Source organism: Ascaphus truei, chromosome 17 (genome assembly GCF_040206685.1).
Source record: "Ascaphus truei isolate aAscTru1 chromosome 17, aAscTru1.hap1, whole genome shotgun sequence".
NCBI classification, from domain to species: Eukaryota; Metazoa; Chordata; class Amphibia; order Anura; family Ascaphidae; genus Ascaphus; species Ascaphus truei.
Window position 1 is genome coordinate 37,231,400 of NC_134499.1, and position 24,832 is coordinate 37,256,231.

Sequence of the window (24,832 nt, forward strand, 5' to 3'; positions counted from 1 at the left end):
GGGTCATATGTATACAACAGACGACAGAGAAGCCCAATGCTACATCCAACATGACAGAAATACACAGTAAAATACTTATATATTCTCTTGAAAGGTTTCATTTAGTTTAACCCTTTGGCCAAAGCGTTGTAAGCTTGCGAGCCACGACAAGGCAGACACCCGTTCGCAAGTCCTAACACTACCACATAAAATACTAATATACCTCTATTAGGATTAAAATTCTCATTTACCTCTATTAGGAGGGACAAAAGACCACATTGGGTCTATATCCAGCAGAATGAAAGGACCTACTAACTTGGGAAGTGGGGAGGGACGGGCTTAAAACCTGGGAAGGAGGAGCCACCAACCCCCAACAGCTGAAACAGCTGAGAATGGGTTAACAAAACACAGAACCCCAGCAAGCTCTTTTTGGGAACCCCTGAGCCCCCACAAAATATATGTATGTATTTAAGTGTCAAAATGGAGTGCTATTGAGTGTGGCATATGTATATGCTGGATATAGATCCAATGTGGTCTTTCTCCCTCCTAATAGAGGTAAATGAGAATTTTAATCCTAATAGAGGTATATTAGTATTTTATCTGGTAGTGTTAGGACTTGCGAACGGGTGTCTGCCTTGTCGTGGCTCACAGGCTTACAACGCTTTGGCCAAAGGGTTAAACTAAATTACCCTTTTTCAAGAGAATATATAAGTATTTTACTGTGTATTTCTGTCATGTTGGGTGTAGCATTGGGGTTCTCTGTCGTCTGTTGTATTATTTAGCTTAACACTTTATTGCTATTATTCACTTAATGGTGTTTGTGCCTTTTTTTATCACCTTCACGTATTCATGGTAGGTAATATTAGCCATTCTTTAACCACCTGCATAGCCGTGCCCCTTCACAGGTTAATACTGTTAGTGTATCAGTGTTCCCTACCCTAATTATCACTCCCAGATGCCCACGCCTGCCAAGTCTGATCTAATTGCCGGTTCCATTCATTCCGCGGGCCTCATTTCAGGTTTGCTGGTTATAGAAGCAAGTTAAAATGTAATCTTATGCAGATTGAGAGTTTGACAACCATGGAAACCAATGGTTTTATTCTGCGCGCAGTACTGATCAGGGGGAACTAACTTTGCCAATGAGAACATGCAGTCATAACAAAGCCTCTACCAATGAATTTATTGCTACCCATAAATAAGCGTTAAAGCGGCACAGCTACCTGCTGGCACATTTACATTGGCCGCTTAGTTAAAGGAAATGAAACTCATGAAGAAATGTGTTCACAAAATCTCAAACTGTTGCCATAGCTTAGTCCAGCGGTGCGCAAACTGGGGGGGGGAGGGGCGGTATTCTTCTGGGGGGGGTACGGGCAGTTGCAGAGATCCCACGCTCTCCCCCCAGGCATTTAAATAAAATTCCGGGGGACCGCGTGAGGTCTCTGCAACTTCAACTTACCTGGATTCAGCCGGCTTCTGCTCACGTCGCCATGACAACGCGGCGTCAAATGACGCCGTGGGGTCATTTGACATGATGCGTCGTCATGGAAACGCGCATCATCTTACGCTGCTGGGTCACGTGACCCTCTGCGCCATTTGACGCCAGGTCACTGAGGAGGGGGGGGGGGCGCGAGCTCTGGAGCTGGCACACAGGGGGCGCAGCAAAATAACTTTGCGCGCCCCTGGCTTAGTCCAGCGACTGGTTGGAGGATGTACGCTTTGGAGCTGGGGTGGAGCTAGAATAGAATAGGGGCGAGTACAGTGGCCATTGAAGATGAGATCACCAGCACACCCGTCCAAGATACTGCGGATGTTATTGTCTTCTTCAGGGCGAGGTAGGCAAGAAGCCAAATTAAGGGTCTTGCTGCTCTACTCTGGGAGTGCCCAACTCCAGTCTTCATGACCCCCCAACAGGTCAGGTTTTAAGGATATCCCCGCTTCAGCACAGGCAGGGCCGCCGAGAGAGGGGGACAGATGGGACAAATGTCCCGGGCCTGGCGGCCGGAACAAGCAGTCGTGCCCGACCTCTCGTTGCCGTTGAGTGAGAGGAGAGAGGGGGTGAGTGAGGAAAAGAGGGAGTGAGAGTGAGACGCAGGGGGACGGGGCAGGGATTGAGTGAGAGTGGGGTAATTGATGGAGAGGGGGGAGATTAAGGTGAGACGGAGGGGAGAGAAATACATTGGAAGAGGGAGGGAAATAGAGGGGGCTCGAGAAATGGGAAATGGGGGGGGGGGGGGGCTTGCAACACTGCCGCGGGGCAGTGCTTATTTATTACCATATAATCTTAAAGTAAATAAATCTCCGGTACATAGTTTGCTAGAGGGTTTTTAGCGTCCGTGAGGGACTTTGTAATATCTCCTCAACAGAGTTGGATAATGTTGGACCTAAAACAGCAGTGCCACTTAGCAGGACACACTGGAACTGCACCAGAAGGAAAGCGCGCCTACAATATTCCATTTGTAACGCAGTACTTCTGTTTTAATAAGTGGGTGAGCAGGTTGCCCTGTATGAGGAGACCATGACATATCGCCAGGGCCAGTGCAGGGTATTTGGCGCCCTAGGCGAAGCTACAGCTGTGCGCTCCCCCTCCTCTCTCCCTTCCCCCCCCCCCCAAAAAAAAGAATCCCCAGAAATGTCGGAATCTTTTGTATGCTATCTTTACTTGTCCTGGCCCAGCACAACCTTCTCTCTATCCCACTCCTCCCCATTATTTCTCTTCCCCCCCCCCCTGCATATCACGCACTGCGAGGAGAACCCTACACGTACATTTACCCCGCCTTTCCTGGATTAGTAGATACACGCTTGCTTTGTATTTTCAGATACGTTTAATGTGGGCCCAGAAGTTATTTCCCACATGGCACAATCACTGATACCGTAACTTAGACTGTAAGCTCTTCGTCTGTATTAAAGATATACATACATACAGTACATACATACATACGTACATACATACTGTACATACGTACATACATACGTACATACATACATACATACGATACATACATACATACAGTACATACATACATACTGTACATACATACATACATACTGTACATACATACTGTACATACATACAGTACATACATACATACGGTACATACATACATACATACATACGGTACATACATACGGTACATACATACATACATACATACATACGTGTACAACACTTTTGTTAAATGTGGTGATAAAACTGGACTTCTAAAGCAGGGGAAAGTAACCTTGGTGTACATTTGTGCTAAATCTTTTTATTTACGCCACCTCAGTGTTACAAAACATGAAAGAAAAATTACAGTCAATAATTTGTAATAAAATACAGTATATTTAACATAGAAAGATATTTCTTGGTTTAGAAAATAAATTCCAATGCCCTGAAACAGCAATAATATTTTATGTACATGGAATATCTGGGGTTCTGCAAAGTCAGAATAATTTTATACGTAATCAATACCCCGCTGGAATTTCAGTAACTAAGGGTTTTAACTCTGACTAATGCATTCTGGTTCTCATTAGTCATGCAGTTCTGCCGAAAATGGGGTTTTGGATAACCTGGAGGGGAGGCACAGTGAGTAAGGGTAAGGCCCCGCTCCCTCAGTCAGCGCGCCCGCACTGCAGACAGGCGGCGCGCTGACAGGCACAGACTGCGATATGTGGTCTGTAGGAAGCGGGAGTGGGAGTGGGGGCGTGGTTTGAGCGGAGGGACCCGCCACTCCCCCCCCCTCCCTCCACGGGCTCGGTCTCCCGGGCTGCAGGAGGGGGCTGCTGCGGGCTGCTGGCAGGTAAGCAGCTCCCGCTCCCTTACCCCACAAATGCCCTCCTCACACACGCTGATACACACACACACACCACCCCCTACCTTGTGGAGGAATGTCTGACAGCTCCCGCCCCCGCCGCTGATAGGCTCATCAGCGCACCACATGATGCGTCACATCTCGGGATCACAATTTGCATCCCTTGCATCCCCTGGCGGCTGACGCGTCACAGCGCGTAGTGAGCCGTGCAGCGAGGGGGGACTGGGACCGGCTCAGAAGGATTCCCCTGCTGGTGGAGAATGCTCACGCGGCCGCCGGGCGTAGCGGGTCCCAGCCCTTAGGACACTGACTCCCGGTGTCAGCTCCTTGTGACCTTGGGCAAGTCACTTTTGTCTCCCTGTGCCTCAGACACCAAAATCATAGATTGTAAGCTCACCTGGGCAGGGACTGTGTCTGTAACAATGATATGTGGAATCCTGCGCACGGCGCACTATACTGTAATTGTGAAGCACTTTGAGTCCTATTGGGAGAAAAGCGCTATATGAAATAAAGTTATTATGACACGGAGACAAGTTGAAATGACTGAATTTTGAAAAGGTTCTGCAGTTTTTATAATGTTGAAAACCGTGTGCTTACAGGATGCTGCTCCGGCGGCCTCATGTTTCAGAACATATATCTGCTGATGGTATTGCAGTCAAAGTAAATGTCCCAATCTATGGTACGCAATGAACTTATTGCGATAGTTACTGTCCACCCCAGGTGACATTTCAGGACAAACCTGTATCTGTCTTCTACAATGCTACAATCTAGATACTTTTTGGGTGAAGTCTGGACTCAAATGGCTAACTGGATCCTTCCCCTGTGACCCAGGTCTGAATAAGGAGAATCGGTGTCCTGTGACATTTATGAAACCCTGTTTCCTTTGGCTGGTCTGCACAAACCAGCAACCCACTAAAACGGACAGTTACAGGCCGTCCTCGGTTATCCAACGGAATCCGTTCTGGAAGTAGCGTTGGATAGTGACACCGTTGTACAGTGAGTCCCATGTTAATCAGTGGCGGTGAGCGTCGAAAAACAGCGCATAGGGTTGCATTGTAAAGCATTGGATATGCCATTCGTTGTAAAGTGAAACGTTGGATAGCGAGGACTACCTGTATTGAATGTCTTAATGCTACCAACACTGCATCGTTAAGTGTTTTCTTGACCAATGGTGGAGTTGTGCCATCATGGTTTTTTTGGCAAGTATCTTGGTGTTCGCCATTTTCACCACGGAGATTGTTTTGACCTTTTGCTTCCTGTGGGACCTGCAACACAATGCAAAGCCCTGACCTGCAGGCCCTCATGGAGAAGTGTTTCTGCGAAGTAAGATAGCTACTGGGTGATTTTACAATGAAATACACCATGTTTACTCAGAATAATAAAAGTAAAGGTGGTTTATTAAAGACAAGCATTTTATTTGATTGAAATTAGATAATAAAAAAGTGGATAATAAAAAAATGGCTTTATAATGTTTTTCAATGGCTCTTTAGAAACTGTTTTCTATAAATGACCTAATACATGTGTATCATACTTCAAGATCATTAATGAGGCCGATATCTGTTATTGGGCATGTTCAAAATGTCTTGAATTACTACATTTGTGGGGGAAACATTTGTTCAAAATAAATCCAACTGTATCACGTTTATTGAACAAATGTGTGCATATCAAATTTGAATGTAATTAAAATACAGGAAATGTTTACTCATCAGGCCTACTATATTCTATTTTAGGGAGTGTGTAAATACTAACAGGACAGGTGCTGAAACATTAGGCTCCTCACATTGCATAGCTGATAGATTTGAATTTCAAGATGGAGTAAGAGATGGTTGCTATCGAATTACCAAAAGTGTCAGTGATATCTGAACATGTGCCCCTATCACTATGCTGTGCTGTGAACACTGCAATATAAATCTGAATAGCTGCTTTAAAGCCAAGTATACTTGTAAGGTAAATATACAGTAACTCTATGAAACAAACAGCAACACGTTCTGTAGATTACAATATGACTATGTGTAGTTACTTAATTAATGACTTTATACGTTCCCATCCTGATTTTTGCAATCTTCTACTAGTTGGTCTTCCTATATCACAGCTGTACCTACAGTCTATTCAAAACCCTGCTGCTAGACCCCCCCCCCCCCTCGCTCTTACAGATCTGTCTCTGCTTAGGTTCTCCTTGAAATAATCTCCGCTTTATCTTTCATTATAGGGGTTATTTATTAAAGTTATAGTATTGGTTGGGCAACACCATGCCGCAAACTCTCATTCTCGTCAACGGGGGGTGACAATATCCGGTTGGCACTGCCACACTTGATAGAATAACTCCATGTGTGCCTTCGCTTATTTTACAATCTGCTCAAGGCAGAGGCTATGCCCAACATTAGGCCCATTCTCTTAAAAGCATGTTCAAGCCTTAGCACTGTTATATATATATATATATATATATATCTTTCTTTATATTGCTCCATACAAATAATACTAAGAAAAGGATTCCCTGCCCTGAAGAGCTTATTATCTAGCTGGTAAGTGGGCAGAACTTACAGAGACAGTAGGTGGGAGTTCTGGTAAGTGCGTCTGCCAGGGGCCACGGTCAGTGCATACGAGGTGTTTAGTACCAGCCAGCGGAGCTACCCATGTGCTTCGTTAAAGTAGTTTTTTTAAGATGAGTCTCAAAAGTGGAGAGAGATTGTGCTATTTGGATATTGTGGGGAAGAGCATTCCAGAGGTGTGGGGCAGTGAGTGAGAGGTTTTAGGCGGGAGAGGGCTTTAGACATAAAATGGGCAGACAGAAGACTTCCTTGAGCAGAACGCAAGAGTCGGAAAGGTGTGTAGCGAGAAATTAGGGCTGAGATATAAGGAGGGGAAGAAGAGTGTATAGTCTTAAAGGTAGGAGAATTTTGTAAGTAATACAGGATTTAATGAGAAGCGAGGAGAGAGATTTCAGCAGGAGAGACGCTGAGACAGATTTAGGACAGGGTGAGGTGATTCTAGCAGCAGCGTTTGGGATACATTGAAGGGGAGACAGGTGAGAGGCAGGAAGGCCGGACAGTAGAAGGGTACAAAAGTCGGGACGGGAGAGAATATGGGCCTGCGTTAAGTGTTTTAGCAGTAGACCGACAGAGGAAAGGGCAGCTCTATGCAATGTTGTGGAGGAAAAAATGACAGGTTTTTAGCTACATTGTAAATGTGAGTGAGGAATGATCAAATGTGACCCCCAGGCAGCGTGCTTGTGATACTGGGAGTATGATGGTACAGCCAACAGTAATGTAGACGGTAGCAGTAGGACCAGGCTCGGGAGCAAGTATGAGGAGCTCCATCTTTGACATGATCACTTTGAGTCAGCAGAGTATATCTGGGCCAAATGTGCAATAAATATGATGCACATTTTGTTGCCTGCAGTGTTCTGCAAACCAATGCTTTCCCATTCGTTCTGCCAATGTATTGAGTTTCTATATTTAAACCTGTTAAGGAAAGCCTCATGTCACTCATGACCATAAATCTACCCCCCCCCCCCCCCATCCCTCCTGCATTAAGATAAAGCAGGGATGTAGAAATAGGAGTCGGTGGATCATGATTAACTGCTGAATTATCAGACACCTTCATCATTACATCATAAATAACATCCCATAATCTTGGATTACACCATGGAAACTGGATCTATCATCTTGGATTACACCATGGAAACTGAATCTATCATCTTGGATTACACCACGGAAATTAGATGAAGTGTTGTGTGTGATGATGATTTTAATATAGAGAATTTTATATACTGTAGATTTCTTACTGTTTATTGGAAATTTGATCAATCAGATTGATGGTGAAAGGTGTAAATTGCACAATAGCCTTAAAGGTCTAAACCCCAAGGGGATTTTAATAACAGAATACAGTACATGGGGCAGCTGAGAATGTTAGAATATATATATATATATATATATATATATATATATATATTTTAATTGATTTTATAACAGGATAAACTTTACAGCACCATAATAACTGAATGGGTAAATAAAATGGCGACCTTGCTTTTGTATCTGCGAAGCTGCACGTATCAATATAAGAAATGATTACATAAACGCTAAAGTGGGCAGCTGTGTGTGATACACATTTGTGGTCATTTACATTACATTTTATTGATAGAAATGTGTTTGATAAATAGATACAATTGTTCCCCCTCGTGCACAACGTTTTCTCCCTTCTCTCCTGTAGGTCTGAGGTGGTGCTAACCTTTGTGTGCCAAATGTAACAAATGTCAATTACAAGCTTTATTCTGTGTGTGTGTGTGTGTGTGTATATATATATGTGAGAGTGAGAGTGTGAGAGAGAGATTGAGAGAGAGATTAAGAGATTGATTGAAGCAATTACCTAAGGTGCCGAACGATTCATTCTCCCGTGATCGATCAGCACAGATCCCGCTTCCCAGGGTTCACTAAATGGCTGCCTTTCAGTTTCAATCGATCCTTCAGTCAGTGTTACTCAGCAGCTACAATGTATCCTTATATTACTAAGGTAACATTATCTATTGTTACAGTTTGCAGCTCAAACTGCTGGGAATATTGGCAACAAATCATCACCAACAGGAAAGTGTTGCTAAGATGTTGCACTGCTGGGGAGCTGGGCTAAAACCTGCTATAGAAATCAAAGGATGCTCAGTATAGTAAAACTCATTACAAATGGCATTAACCGTTGAATAAAACAAAATGTAGTAAGTATTATCTAATACACCAGAAATGATTTATTTTAAAACCACATGTAGGAAATTGCATGGACGGCTCCTCTAACTCGGTGTTAGTCGGCGTTTAACATCGCATGTTATTCCCAGCGACGGCCTTGTCGCCTGAAGAAAGATCTTACATTTCTTGCATTGACTTACTCCCTGTAAAATGAGCTAACCCCCCGAATTTCCCAATATTAATTGCTTATGATTCACATTTCTTGTTTGGACATGCAGTTCTGCGGGTCTGTTCTGTGCAGGCGGCATTTTCTTTCTGTGCACGCTCATTAAAAGGCATCTGTTTTTTTATTTAGCCCCTGGAGACTATTTTGTTCTTATTAATACTGTTGTATTCTGTGTGATTATTGTAGAACTGTTCCTTGTCTATAAACCAGAGCTGCTTTTTAAACGCGCTTGTTTTCGGATGTGCTGGACATTGGAACGGCCAAAATCCGTCCCCTGGAGGAAACTGATAAAGATTCAGCAAATCCCACATTGTGTTGGGAAAAGATGACTCATGTTCAGCATCGCGACTGGAAAATACTCCCAGAGTCCCTTGCTAATTTGCTACTAGTCATCATAACCATTTATGTACTAGATATGGGGTGACCAACTCCAGTCCTCAAGGGCCACCAACGGATCAGGGTTTACGGATACCCCTGCTTCAGCACAGGTGGCTCAATCAGTGATTCAGTCGAATTTTTTTAAATTACTTAAACATTTCTGTCAATACACAGGGAGGTTGGGTGGGCATCTTCAACTCCTGAAGGACCGTTTAAAATGTCCCCCTCGCACACAATGCGCAGTTTAAAATCCCCTACTCTCGAACCTTCCGTTAAGCCCTGGGGAGGGGGAAGGGCTTAACTCCTTAGGCTAAGGCCCCACTCCCTCAGTCAGCGCGCCCGCACTGCAGACAGGCGGGGCGCTGACAGACACAGACTGCGATATGCGGTCTGTAGGGAGCCGAGAGCCGGGGCTGGAGTGGGAGGGAGGGGGGCGGGATCTGATCGTGGTGCCGTCCACCCCCCCACACACATACATACACACACACATACATACACACACACACACATACATACACACACACACACACACACACATACATACACACACATACATACACACACACACACACACACACACTTTAACCTGCAGCTCCTTCCCTGCTCCCCGCCCAAGGCGCCTCCCATCTAGCTCCTTCCCTCCCCTCCTCCCCATTGGCTGACTCGCGTACCATGTGACGTGTCGCCGCACGGGAACACAATTCTCTGGTATCCCCTGCTGGCTGACGCGTCACAGTAGGTAGTCAGTTGGCAGTGAGGAGGGACTGGGACCGGATCGTGAGGCTACAAGGCAATGGCGAGTAGCGCTCACGCGGCCGCCTGCGCCACCGGGCGCAGCGGGTCCAAGCCCTTAGCCGCCGTTGAGGGGAGTGATGGAAGGCTGTACACGGCCCTCCGAAGGAAGGAGGGGGAGGGGAGGAGGGGAGGGGGAGGGGGGAAGGCACCCTGGCGCCATGTGTCTCCTGCCTTACTGCAGGGACCGGCTATATGTAACAAGCTTGTGCTATATATTTATGAAAACACCCGGGATAACTGCCAAACGCACACTGTCTGTAGTATTACACCTAGCGATGTGGGGACCATGTTATATTTCATTTGGCGGGGGGCGGGGGGGAGGGGGTCTGTTTCTAGGGCTTTTTTAAATTGCTTCTTATTAAAAGTTGTGTTGTAAATATATTGAAATCTATCACCGTGAACCAATAAAGAGCAGGTTCCCTAATCTCCTTTGATCTCATTACTCGGTGTTGTCTTTGTATTTGTATTGTTTTGTTGGTCACGCTTGCTGTTTAATGATTGCAGTGCCACGCGCCTGTGCTTCATCAGACCTGTTTTTCAACCCGCTGCAGCTTTGCGCTGCAATCTATACACAGCCTCTTTATGTATTCTCAGAGCTTGGCGGCAGGTGTGGGCTTCTAGCTTTCAGTTCAACAGCCATATGTGGGGCCTCAGTCTCAGTACGGTGCTAAGACTCGCATGCTTCAGGCTCCTCAAGGTGCACCTCAGTCCCTGGCAGTCATATGTACAACAGCTGAGGCCTCGTTCAGGGTGCAGGCTTCGGAGGGAGGGCGTGCTGCCGTGCGAGCTGCCGTGGGACACAAAGTATTCAAATTGAATACTGGTTGTCAGGGTAGCAGCTGCCCTGTCTCCGAAGCCCGAAGTTGACGCTGGCTACAGTTTCAATAAACAAAAAATTTGTTTTTTGAAGCTGCAGCAGCGTCACAGCGACCTAGGCAGCCAATGAAATCATTCTTGAGAATGATTTCAAGACTGCAGCCTCTATCCCTAACCTCAGGTCTGTAGCCCCGCCCCCTCCCCGCCTCCTCAACTCCTGAAAAAGTCTGCTGGGGATGAACACACATCGCCCAGCAGACTGCCGCCCTCCCTCCCGAACGCCCGCCCTCCCTCCAACTCCTGCCTCTGGCACCCTGAACGAGGCCTAACACATCTGAGCCAGGAAAATCAGTGCCGAGCCTATACTTTACACGTGATTCTGGCTCATATTTTCATCACTGTGTATTCCCAGACTCCTTGTGTGGGGTATATTACTTACTCATGTTAACCCATTTCCTTAATTATCAGTCTATCTAATTGTCATCATGTCCCGTTCTATATCCTCGTACACCTCGCTTTTTTCCGCTCGATATGTACGCCAGGAGAACTATGCTGATTATGTAAAAGTCGCCTCCTTTGGGGACGATTGCTTCTTCACTGTCAGGGCCTCAGCATCCAGCACTTTGCAGAACGTGGACAAGTTACATCCATAAGAGATTATCCAGTGGCAGTTTCTGTCCACTTCTCATGTGTCTATGAGCCACTCCTCGCCTCCGTGTGCTTTATATGTGTAAAACCTGGAGAGAAAAAAGAGGTTCCTAAATTTCATAGAGATGAGACCACATGGATTTATAATTTATGGTGGAAAAACCGAGCTGTTTACAGCGGCATGAAAGAATACAAAACCAGTACAGGCTCATTATCGCACAGTGTCCCTGATGTTAGGTGTTAGGTATGCACTGCGGATCAGCACTGGTTAGAACAAGGGTGCTCAACTCCAATCCTCAAGCATCCCCCCACCCCCTAACAGGCCAGGTTTTCAGGATATCCATGCTTCAGCACAGGTGGCTCAGTCTTTTACTGAGCCTCTGATTGAGCCACCTGTACTGAAGCAGGGATATCCTGAAAACCTGGCCTGCTTGGGGAGGGGGGGGGTGGTTGAACACTGGAGTTGAGCCCCCCTGAGTTAGAAAAAAAAGGGTTAATGTTGATGATGGCCAGAACACGGGAGAGAATTGCTGATAGGGGTACAGGAAGGAGAGAATTGCTGATAGGGGTACAGGAAGGAGAGAATTGCTGATAGGGGTACAGGAAGGAGAGAATTGCTGATAGGGGTACAGGAAGGAGAGAATTGCTGATAGGGGTACAGGAAGGAGAGAATTGCTGATAAAGGACAACCACATATTTAATAACTTCAAATCTCACAATGTTGCTGATGTGGTAGTTAGTAACAGCCAGCATGTGAGAACACACAAGCATTGTTTCATACGGCTGGGGTTTTTTTTAAAGCAGCTGTGGCAATTGCACTGACCCCAGATAGTAAGTTTAGTAAGAATGAAATGGGTAAGGAAGGATATTGTTTTGGCAACTGCTCCGTCAATGACATCCCAGCGACAGTGAGCAGGGAATGAGCTCACGGAGAAAACAAAACCCATACACTTTGTGCCTATGGTTACCACAGTACCTCCGTGTTACTAAATGATACTCAGAATAAGTAAAATAAATAAGTGTTCTTCAGAGATGAACACCTTCTGTAGAACAATGTGTTGCCTGGGTATGCTATTGTTGATTTTTGTGGAAAATAAAAACCCTACAACTAAAACTCAATCTGCCGCTCTGTTTGATTGGTACCGTATATAATTGGTGGAGGTAAGGTGGGTAGGATTAATGCAAATGCAGAATCTGGTGCTCAAAAGACCTCACAAACAAATAATTCAGCGATGATAGTCCAGTTCAATCTTTACACATATATGCAGCAGCGGCGGAGATCATACGAGTCCATTACCGTATAGCGCAGCGTTGTATCCACACTGTGTGTGATCGTGAAGGTATGTGAGTATATATGCCAGCCCAACCCCACTCACAAAGGAGGGAGACAGTCACGGTGTCCCGCAAGAGCAGAACTACCGACGCGGTCAGTCCACACCAGATATGGAGGGGGTAAGCGGGCAAAACAACGGGCTTAGAACTAAAGCACAGTCATGTTGAAAAACTCGCTTTTAAACTCCTCATGGTCCGCGGCGACGACTCCCGCCAGGCACGCTCCCAAGCGCGCTCCCAGGCGCGCTCCCAGGCACGCTCCCAAGCACGCTCCCAGGCGCGCTCCCAGGCACGCTCCCAGGCACGCTCCCAGGCACGCTCCCAAGCACGCTCCCAGGCACGCTCCCAGGCACGCTCCCAGGCGCGCTCCCAGGCGCGCTCCCAGGCACGCTCCCAGGCACGCTCCCAAGCACGCTCCCAGGCGCGAATAGATGAAGGGAAAGATCCAAATAGAAATAGCTGGTGCACAGCCAAAATAGCAAAGCTGGGACGTGGGGACCAAAAAGTGATTTATTGATTAAAAAACATCAAGTAGTAGAACTGGTAAAGCATTTCCAGTGTGAAACATGTTACAGGATATAACGCTTTTACGTTAATATATATACACGATATATTTATATATACGATAATATATATAACGTCCCGGTACCCTGAAGAACCTTCCTTCAGACCCTTCTGGAAGCGTAAGCAGCATAGAAATCATTACTGACAGTAACTTTAACACCAGTACTCAATATGCTGTGCAGTTACTTCCTTGTTCATTTAAATGGGGTTACATATACGCAGGATATTAAATATGGACCAGAGATGCTTGCTAAGACATTCATGTTCATTATCAGTTGTTCCCAATCCACAATCTATAGTGTCCGTTGTGGTTTTATAGGATGTACGAGAAGTCAGGGTGGGCAGAGGTTATGCATATTTGAAACATTTTGTAAGTAGAAGATATCTGTAATCGTGGATGACCGGGGACGGCAGAATGGAGATCCGCTGAGTTCGATGGCTGCTGAACACTTTCTGCACATGCTTTCTAATTAGGAAAAGAGAGAAAGTTCGCGCCAGAAAATTAAGCCTACTATTTGATGTGTGGCTTCAGTCCTTTCCACAGAGTGGTTCCGCTGCCTGAGTCTTTCAGAGGTGATTCACCAACCTCTGTATGAATATGGGTAGAAAAAAGGGTGTCCTCGGGCGCGTCACTCTGCTTGCGGCTCCACGACGTAGATACGTGCAAAGTAGTGGAGAAAAAGGGGGGGGGGGGGCACAGTAAGAAACAGCACCAACTTATGCACACTTCTTCATTAGGATAGGGAGAGGGGAGGGAGGGGTGGGAGGAGAAGACAAGGGAAGAGAGATGTTGAAGCAAACTTTTTAGGTGGAGACACACTCACATCAAATCTCTAGTATCTTGATCTGATGTCTCCTCCTCTATATAAGATTGGGTGGGTTGTAGGTGGGGAAGTGCCCTCTGGTATCTTCCTTGACAAAAAATAAAGGGGGAAAAAAAATAGTGCAATACGATTTAATTAAACAATGGGTGAATGAGATTAAAAACTTACAAGCGACCGGTATTATTAGGCATAGGAAGGAGATGCTGCCAGACTCCACAACGTGTCCCTCTCTGGGTTGGGGTGTTCCGTCTCGGCTGATCCCTGCTGGCAAAGGTTCTTTCTGTCTGTATGCTTGGGTATATGCTGCTGTAACGTGGATAATCACTGCCCGTGCACAGGCGATGTTCTCCTCCAGCCGTCTATCCCCTTTGCAGAGACAGTCTTTAGCTTCCTGATTCCGCTGCTAATTAGAATCAAGGGCCAGGAGCATGTGTGCCGTACGGTATGAGGCAGGCGCGAGCAATAACAACTTTATTGTATATAGCGCTGTTCTCCCAATGGGACTCAAAGCGCGTCACTATTACAGTATAGCGCGCAGTACGCAGCACGTAGGAATGTTACAGACACAGTCCCTGCCCAGGAGAGCTTACAATATACTTTTTGGTGCCTGAGGCACAGGGAGATAAAGTGACTTGCCCAAGGTCACAGGGAGGCGACACCAGGTTCCCCTGCTTCACACTCAGTGTCGTTGTTTGCGGAGTGAGTGTCTGTACTCAATGAGCCGCTCCTTCAGTCCTAGAAAATAGATTCTCACTGCAGTAACATAGATGCATACCGCAGTGGTTATAGAGCGGTGGGGTTACCGGCATGTACCGCTGCGTTCTGTTTAAACACATTTTTTTTAAATAAATGTATCGTTCCAGAGGGCATTTATTGGGGGAAAAATCTCTAACTTTCTGTAATTAGAATATAAATATTACATAATCCTTCCAAAAAACACAAAATGTCTTCAACTCTGCGACTGTGTCGCTCTTTTCTTATCCATTTGACTGACCCTTGTAACGTTCCGGGGACATCATCCATGTTTGCTAGTATTCTACCTGAAGGACAGCGTGTTCCCTCCTCAATGGCTCTTCAATTCCGGTCCTGTTCCCACCGTGATGTAGCCACTCGCCAGAGAGGCCGTGGCAGTCTGGTGCTGCGGTCCATCCAGCACTGACAGAGTTAAGACATTGTAGCCACTGCCTGCGATTAATATGCCACTATTCATCATTCTGCTGGCCGCTTGCTAGTAAAGATCTCAGCTCCGTTATGATGGAGAACGTTTAAAATCTTGTTCCAAAGAAAGATGGCGTCACTGCATATGGTCCCATTATAAGGTCTGGTGGGATTTTACCATCGTCTCCCTCTCCCCCACATCACGTTTCTTATACAGAACATGATTAATCCACTTCCTTGAACGCTGAAATAACACGGAGCGTGATGTTTCCGTGTCTCATTGTTTCCACTTACGTAGCCTGCAAACACCCAAGCTGAAACCCAATGTTTAGTGAGTATCGTTGTACTTATCGCATCATTTTCCCAATATCACGGAGACTATCCCCCAGGCCACCTTTATTTCCCACCCACGTGTCAGAATGAAAGCGCTGTGAATACGGACAGATGCTGTACAGGTAGCTGGGGAGAAGTAACGTGTTCAGAGGGTCTTATTCTCTTTTCCTCGGCTAGCACTATATTCACTCTGCCAATTGTATGCATGGTAAGAAATCCACCAGGGCAGGGGAGGCCAACTCAGTCCTCAAGGGCCAGCAACAGGTCCGCTTTAAGGATATCCCTGCTTCAGCACAGGTGGCTGTGAGCGACTGATTGAGCCAGGGATATCCTTAAAACCTGACCTGTTGGTGGCCCTTGGACTGGAGTTGGCCGCCCCTGTACTAGAATGTGGCATTGTGCAGTTGATGTAAGTGTGATCTTCTAGAGTTCAAACAAATTGGGAAAAAGTGCACATTACAGGGGTAGCCCAACATAATGACACGTATCAGAATTGCAGCATAACTTACTCAGATAACAAAGTACTTATTGAGAAATGTATCATGTTGGAAAATATTGTGTCTCATTACATAAAGCACATAGAACCACAAGTAATACATACAGTATTTGGGAAGAATAGCCTGTTCAGTTTAATAGTGATTAATACCTTTGTTTTAATTCTAAAGTAATTTATAAACGTTTTAGAGGCAAAAAAATCTGGATACATTGATGGGAGAGCGAAGACTGAAACATTTGTTGTCAAATATTTTTGAAATTCAAAAATGTTACGATTTCCCCAGAAATTCCTTGCGTAGAGCTATTTCCATTGATGCGCGTGCAAGAGGGCGAACGCACTTTTCACCTGCGGGCTGCATGATATATTATTATACATTGACTACATCTGTATAACATGACCGGATTCCAAAAAGGTTGCAGGAGATAGTGACAGACAAACGGACACGTGAGAATTATATGTAATGTTGATGTGTCGCTTCCCATAGTCAGAGCAACACCTTAATGCATTTCCTTTCCTATTGTCTGATTTTGTTTGTTCCACTTACAATACAGGGAAATATCATGCAATACTTTGTTATCTCATTTGTAAGGCACTTTTGGCGCTACATAAATCAAGATATATATACACTTAGATCGTAAGCTCTTCGGGGCAGGGACTCCTTTATCCTAATGTTACCTTTGTCTCAAGCGCTTATTCCCATTGTGTTATTATGACGTGTATTACTGCTGTGAAGCGCTATATATATATATATATATATATATATATATATATATATATATATATATATATATATATATACAGTGTTCGACAAACCTATACATTTGCACGCCCCGGGCGAGTGGATTTAACATCGTGGCGAGCTCCTATTGGCCCAAGCAGCACACGTGTGGTACTAGGTGGCGAGTAGATTGTTTTGTTCGGCGAGTAGATTTTTTGGTGATTTGTCGACCACTGTATATATATATATATATATATATATATATATATATATATATGGCACTATATAAATAAAGATACATACATACTGTACATACATACATACATATATGAATCATTAAAACGTTCACATATTGCCATGCCTGTGAATATCCAGCAGAGGGCACTCTATTCATAGGCAACACATTTCCTGCGGATTTTAGTGTAGAGACGATAGAGGATTTATTTTGGATGATATATGAATGTTTCTTCTTGAAAGATCACAGAAGAGTAAATGTTTTTATGTAGCCGCCTGATAAGTAGAACTGCATTCTTTAGCATCTACATCACATGCAACAAAGATAGATTTCATTGTGTTACATTGGAAACGGAGATCTTGGGTATATGTGTCGGTCTCGGCTCATCGTGACCTGTGCCTCAGGTACCAAAAACATAGATTGTAAGCTCATCTGGGCAGGGACTGTGCCTGTAACATTCCTCAATGTACAATCATGCGTACCGCGCGCTGTGCTGTAACTGTAACGCGCTTTGAGCCCCATTGGGAGAAAAGCGCTATATAAATAGTGTTATATATAATTATTACCGTATTCAATGCCCCTTCCTATGTTTCACAACCACTAAAACACTAACGCATACCCTTATTCTCTCCCGTATTAATGACTGCAACCTTCTTTTATCTGCCCTCTGTGCCTCACGCCAGATAATCCATACAAAATGCTACTGCTCGAATCACCTGCTCCTGTCCCTGTTCATCTGCTTCTGGCCTGAATTCTCTCTGCTGGCTTTCTATTAATCTCCATATAAAGGACACAACCCCCCTCCTTTCCTTTAAGGCTCTTCCTCTGCACCTCCATATATCTCAACTCTGATCTCTCTTTATAAACCTGCTCACCCTTACGTTCCGCCCAAGGCCGTCTCATCTTTGCACCTTTTACCGCTAAAGCCCTCTCTCCCTTTCTCACCAATCGCTCCCAGCCTATGGGACTCTCTTCCGTTCAAGATTGGTCACGCACCTTCACGTTCCACATTCAAAGCCCAGCTGGAAAAAGAAGCACCTTGTTCCAGTATCTGCACCTCTTCTGCTGACATCAGGTGCCCTTACCTCCCTAACTGCGCGTTTAATCCGGCACGTTTACTCCTCCTGCGTCCGTAAGCGCCCGGACATATATCACTTACATCAGGGGCGGCCAACTCCAGTCCTAAGGGCCACCAGCAGGTCAGGTATTAGGGATATCCCTGCTTCAGCACAGGTGGCTCAGCCATTATGATTGAGCCACCTGTGCTGAAGCAGGGATATCGTTAAAACCTGTCCTGTTGGTGGCCCTTCAGGACTGGAGTTGGCCGCCACTGGTGTAGACCTACCAGTTTAACCCTTTTGCTGCCATACATCCTGTATGTGTAATACACAGAACGTAAGATTCTCCAAATTCTTCCAAGTGTTTGATATCCCCATACTGTATAAATCAGTCTTTTAATTCGTTTGGAAACATGTTAAGCAGAGGCGGACTTGCGTTTGTGCCGCCCGCACGCGCTCCGCCCCAGCGTAGTGACGTCATGACTACGCAATGCTACAGTAGGGGGCTCCGGAAAATGTAAGACTCTTATGCACACACATTTTCTCCCCCAAAAATTGCCACCCCAAAAAAATTGGCTACAGCCTACTCAGCCGAATGGGAAATCTACCACTGATGTTAAGTTGAAACTTGCACGACCCTTTAGCTCTTTTGTGGGATGTCACAAGGAGAATCTGCCCTCCTCTTCCACACGTAAAGTACCCTCCTCCTCCTCCTCCCGTACCCCGGGAGTCCCAGAAAGAGTTCATTTTGTCCCTACTGAAAACAAAAATATTTTCCCCCTTTTCCAAGAAATAGAAAATGTGAAATTATTGGCTGAACATAGTTTTTTTTTCTTCTTTTCTTTTATTGAAAGAAAAGGTATACAGGGATATATCAAATAAGTAAACATGGGAAGGATGTGGATCCAGGGCGTAATCTGATTTGGAGTGAGGAAGAAATTTATTTCCCCTTATGAGATATCATTAGATGATGTGTTACTGGGTTTTTGTTTGTTTTCCTCTGGATCAAACTACTGTAAGTACGGATATAGGATAAAGTATCTGTCGTCTAAATTTAGCATAGGTTGAACCTGATGGACATTGTCTTTTTTCAACCTATGCTACTATGTAACTATGTATGTATTGTATTGTATGTCTTTATTTATATAGCGGCTTTTAATGTACATAGCGAGTCACTGCAGTAATACATGTGACAATCATATAAATAACAAATAATACAAATAAAAGACCATGGGAATAAGTGCTTAAGACATAAAAGTAATATTTAGGAAAAGGAGTCCCTGCTCCGAAGAGCTTACAATCTAATTGGTAGGTAGGAAGAATGTACAGAGACAGTAGTAGGGCGTTCTGGTAAGTGCCTCTTCAGGGGGCCAAGCTTTATGTATCAGGTGTATAGTATCAGCCTGCGGAGCTACTCATATGCTTCGTTAAGCAGGTGTGTTTTAAGGTGGGTCTTAGGATAGAGAGGGTTCTAGTCGGTTATTGAGGGGAAGGGCATTCCAGAGGTGTGGGGCAGTCAGTGAGAAAGGTTTAAGATGGGAGAGGGCTTTAGATATAATGGGGATAGAGAGAAGACATCCTTGAGCAGAAAGCAAAAGTCGGGATGGTGCATAGCGAGAAATTAGGGCTGAGATGTAAGGAGGGGCAGAAGAATGTAAAACTTTAAAAGTGAGGAGGAGAATAGAGTGTGAGATGCGGGTTTTGATAGGAAGCCAGGAGAGGGATTTCAGCAGGAGAGACACTGAGACAGAACTCGGAAAGAGTAGAGTGATTCTGGCAGCAGTATTAAGGATAGATTGTAGGGGAGACACGTGAGAGGCAGGAAGGCCGGACAGCAGGAGGTTACAGTAGTCGAGACAGGAGAGAATGAGGGCCTGAGTCAGAGTTTTAGCAGTGGAGCAACTTGTAACTATGTACATTTCTAATAAAGATAAGTGACACGGGTTACCAATACAATAATATTAACAAATTCACACCATTATTAAGAAAACACAACTATCCACAAATATCATGAAACATTGTATATAACTCAGCAGGTTTCCACACAGCAGAATCCAAATAAATGCTGTTTTGTCAGTAGTAATAATAATAACTTTATTTCATATCGCACTTTTCTCCCAAAGGGACTCAGAGCGCGTCACTAATACAGTATAGCGCGCGGTGCGCAACACACGGGAATGTTACAGACACACCTCCTGCCGAGAGGAGCTTACACTCTATGTTTCTGGTGCCTGAGGCACAGGGAGATAAAGTGATTTGTATCCCTTTTTCTTCCACCTACATTACAATGTGAGGGGGATTACTTCCTTGTCCTCTGCTCCGCCTGCATGGCGTCTATGTTATGTGGCTACGATCCGAAGCACAGGGGTTATAATTCCTCCGTGGGGAGATGCGACTTCACATTAGGACCACATCGCCTGGAATGCCCTGTGATATTCTCTTGCTAATAAATCCTTGAGCTGGAGAAAACAGATGCCCAAGAAGCAGAAAAATGAAGCAGACTCCTTGTCTTACTGCTGCACAGTGACTTTTCCCTACAGAGCTTGTATTGTTTGCAAGCTGCATGGTCGCTGTATCAGTCTGTTAGTATCCAACGCTGCTATCCGCTTCTTCATCCAGACATGCCGTGTTATCGGTATAAAGGCTGAATCCAATGGGATTCAATCCAGTAACCCGCACACACATCTCAGTCACTTTGTGTGTGTAAACACCAATGCCGGAAGGAGATAAAGCTGTTTTAGTCTGAAAGCGCCAGTAATGTTTTGCTTTGTAGGTTCTTGATGCCCCATCCAGCACTGACAGGGTTAACCTTTTGGCCTTGTGTGTAACGTGAAAGAAGATAAGAATTGTTACAATAAATACATGAAAACTAGATTCAAATCTCAAGATCTCGTCCCTGGAAAATGATTTTACAAAAAAATAAAATGACATGCCGCAGATGAGCGCAGTATTACAGAAGATTAGCACAGTATTGCCACAGATTAGCGCAGTATTACAGAAGATTAGCATAGTATTGCAGCAGATTAGTACAGTATTATAGAATATTAGCACAGTATTGCCACAGATTAGCGCAGTATTACAGAATATTAGCACAGTATTGCCGCAGATTAGCGCAGTATTGCAGAATATTAGCGCAGTATTGCAACAGATTAGCGCAGTATTGCAGAATATTAGCACAGTATTGCCGCAGATTAGCGCAGTATTGCAGAAGATTAGCGCAGTATTGCCACAGATTAGCGCAGTATTGCAGAAGATTAGCACAGTATTGCCGCAGATTAGTGCAGTATTACAGAATATTAGCACAGTATTGCCACAGATTAGCGCAGTATTACAGAATATTATAATAGAAAAGCAAATGTGTGGTGCTGCAAACTAGAGCCTTTTGAGACAAAAATAACTTGATAGAAGAATCCTGAGGTGCAACCCCCCTGTGGTTGAAGGACTGAATAAACCAAGACAGATTGGGTGAGCGCTGCTAAACAAACTCCAATTGTTAACCGACTAGTGGACTAGGGTCCTCACAAGCAATGCAGTAAGGGACCTCACACTGATGTGAACCAACATATAATATCGGAATGGAGAATGTCCAGATAATGTCCAGATATTGAGATAAAGTAATTACTCACTCAGAGCCAGCTTGTCCTCCCTGTCATCACTATAGGTGTATCTTCATCCAATTGAGGGGGGTGTGCATCCGTTTTTTCATGAGTCCTGGAAGTATGCAGATAGGAAAAAGCAGGCACAGGCAACCACACAGGATCAGCAATAAGGATTAGTAAAGAGAGCTAATTCCCATAAAAAGTGAATTTAATGGATTCTAACAGAAAAAATACAACAACATTGTGGGGTACCAGACCCCCCACCAACGCGTTTCGAGCGCAAGCTCTTTTTCAAGGTGACTTACAGTACTCACCCTGTCGTTTTTGTAGTCCCCAGAAGCGCGCCAAAAATCATTGCCAAACACTTCCTGAAACTCTCAGGAGCGACGTCGGCGTGATGACGTCAGCGCGCGACAGGGGGAGTACAGAATACTGTAAAAATGTTTGTTTAGAAAAGATGCCTGGTACTCTCGTCGATTTTTAATGCTAAAAATGTTTGTTTGCAGCGCAGTATTGCCGCAGATTAGCGGAGTATTACAGAAGATTAGCGCAGTATTGCAGAAGATTAGCGCAGTATTACAGAAGATTAGCGCAGTATTGCAGAAGATTAGCGCAGTATTGCAGAAGATTAGCGCAGTATTGCAGAGGATTAGCGCAGTATTACAGAGGATTAGCGCAGTATTGCAGAAGATTAGCGCAGTATTGCAGAAGATTAGCGCAGTATTGCAGAAGATTAGCGCAGTATTGCAGAAGATTAGCGCAGTATTGCAGAAGATTAGCGCAGTATTGCAGAGGATTAGCGCAGTATTGCAGAAGATTAGCGCAGTATTGCAGAAGATTAGCGCAGTATTGCAGAAGATTAGCGCAGTATTGCAGAAGATTAGCGCAGTATTGCAGAAGATTAGCGCAGTATTGCAGAAGATTAGCGCAGTATTGCAGAAGATTAGCGCAGTATTGCAGAAGATTAGCGCAGTATTGCAGAGGATTAGCGCAGTATTGCAGAAGATTAGCGCAGTATTGCAGAAGATTAGCGCAGTATTGCAGAGGATTAGCGCAGTATTGCAGAAGATTAGCGCAGTATTGCAGAAGATTAGCGCAGTATTGCAGAAGATTAGCGCAGTATTGCAGAAGATTAGCGCAGTATTGCAGAGGATTAGCGCAGTATTGCAGAAGATTAGCGCAGTATTGCAGAAGATTAGCGCAGTATTGCAGAAGATTAGCGCAGTATTGCAGAAGATTAGCGCAGTATTGCAGAAGATTAGCGCAGTATTGCAGAAGATTAGCGCAGTATTGCAGAAGATTAGCGCAGTATTGCAGAAGATTAGCGCAGTATTGCAGAAGATTAGCGCAGTATTGCAGAGGATTAGCGCAGTATTGCAGAAGATTAGCGCAGTATTGCAGAAGATTAGCGCAGTATTGCAGAAGATTAGCGCAGTATTGCAGAAGATTAGCGCAGTATTGCAGAAGATTAGCGCAGTATTGCAGATTAGCGCAGTATTGCAGAAGATTAGCGCAGTATTGCAGAAGATTAGCGCAGTATTGCAGAAGATTAGCGCAGTATTGCAGAAGATTAGCGCAGTATTGCAGAAGATTAGCGCAGTAGTGCAGAATATTAGCGCAGTATTGCAGAAGATTAGCGCAGTATTGCAGAAGATTAGCGCAGTATTGCAGAGGATTAGCGCAGTATTGCAGAGGATTAGCGCAGTATTGCAGAGGATTAGCGCAGTATTGCAGAAGATTAGCGCAGTATTGCAGAAGATTAGCGCAGTATTGCAGAAGATTAGCGCAGTATTGCAGAAGATTAGCGCAGTATTGCAGAGGATTAGCGCAGTATTGCAGAAGATTAGCGCAGTATTGCAGAAGATTAGCGCAGTATTGCAGAAGATTAGCGCAGTATTGCAGAAGATTAGCGCAGTATTGCAGAAGATTAGCGCAGTATTGCAGAAGATTAGCGCAGTATTGCAGAAGATTAGCGCAGTATTGCAGAAGATTAGCGCAGTATTGCAGAAGATTAGCGTAGTATTGCAGAAGATTAGCGCAGTATTGCAGAAGATTAGCGCAGTATTGCAGAAGATTAGCGCAGTATTGCAGAAGATTAGCGCAGTATTGCAGAAGATTAGCGCAGTATTGCAGAAGATTAGCACAGTATTGCCGCAGATTAGCGGAGTATTACAGAAGATTAGCGCAGTATTGCAGAAGATTAGCGCAGTATTGCAGAAGATTAGCGCAGTATTGCAGAAGATTAGCGCAGTATTGCAGAAGATTAGCGCAGTATTGCAGAAGATTAGCGCAGTATTGCAGAAGATTAGCGCAGTATTGCAGAAGATTAGCGCAGTATTGCAGAAGATTAGCGCAGTATTGCAGAAGATTAGCGCAGTATTGCAGAAGATTAGCGCAGTATTGCAGAAGATTAGCGCAGTATTGCAGAAGATTAGCACAGTATTGCCGCAGATTAGCGGAGTATTACAGAAGATTAGCGCAGTATTGCAGAAGATTAGCGCAGTATTGCAGAAGATTAGCGCAGTATTGCAGAAGATTAGCGCAGTATTGCAGAAGATTAGCGCAGTATTGCAGAAGATTAGCACAGTATTGCCGCAGATTAGCGGAGTATTACAGAAGATTAGCGCAGTATTGCAGAAGATTAGCGCAGTAGTGCAGAAGATTAGCGCAGTATTGCAGAAGATTAGCGCAGTATTGCAGAAGATTAGCGCAGTATTGCAGAAGATTAGCGCAGTATTGCTGCAGATTAGTGCAGTATTAGAGAATATTAGCATATCTTTGAAGTCGTTAACTGAGCCACTGTTTGAGCCACCTGTGCTGAAGCAGGGATATCCTGAAAACCCGACCTGTTGGTGGCCCTGGAGTACTGGAGTTGCCCACCGCTGGTGTAACGCCACAGTTTAGCATGATTAAACAAACCTAGCGCCAATTCTTTCTTCTCTCCTTTCTCCACTTGAGTTAAACATCAGGACGAGAGTAACGCCGAGACATATTTAGGAAAAGTTAGTGCAACATTGTGCTACAATATCTTCAGATTAAGCCAGCGCTAATGAGGGAGAGATCGGCTGCTGACCGGCCGCTTACATTAAGCTTTGAGGAAACACGTTAACCTCAGGGAACAAAATGTCCGGTCGCTCTGGTCAGGGGTGCGCAAAGTGAGGGGAGATTTTCTGGAGGGGCGCGGCTGTTACCCGCGCTCCTCGGAGGAGAGA

At 44.8% G+C, this 24,832-nt stretch overlaps 1 protein-coding gene across 1 annotated transcript in view; it reads left to right on the forward strand.

The window, feature by feature from the left end:
* ARHGEF3 (Rho guanine nucleotide exchange factor 3) overlaps positions 1–24,832 on the forward strand; it is a 220,107-nt gene that overhangs the window by 30,028 nt on the left and 165,247 nt on the right. The window lies entirely within an intron of this gene.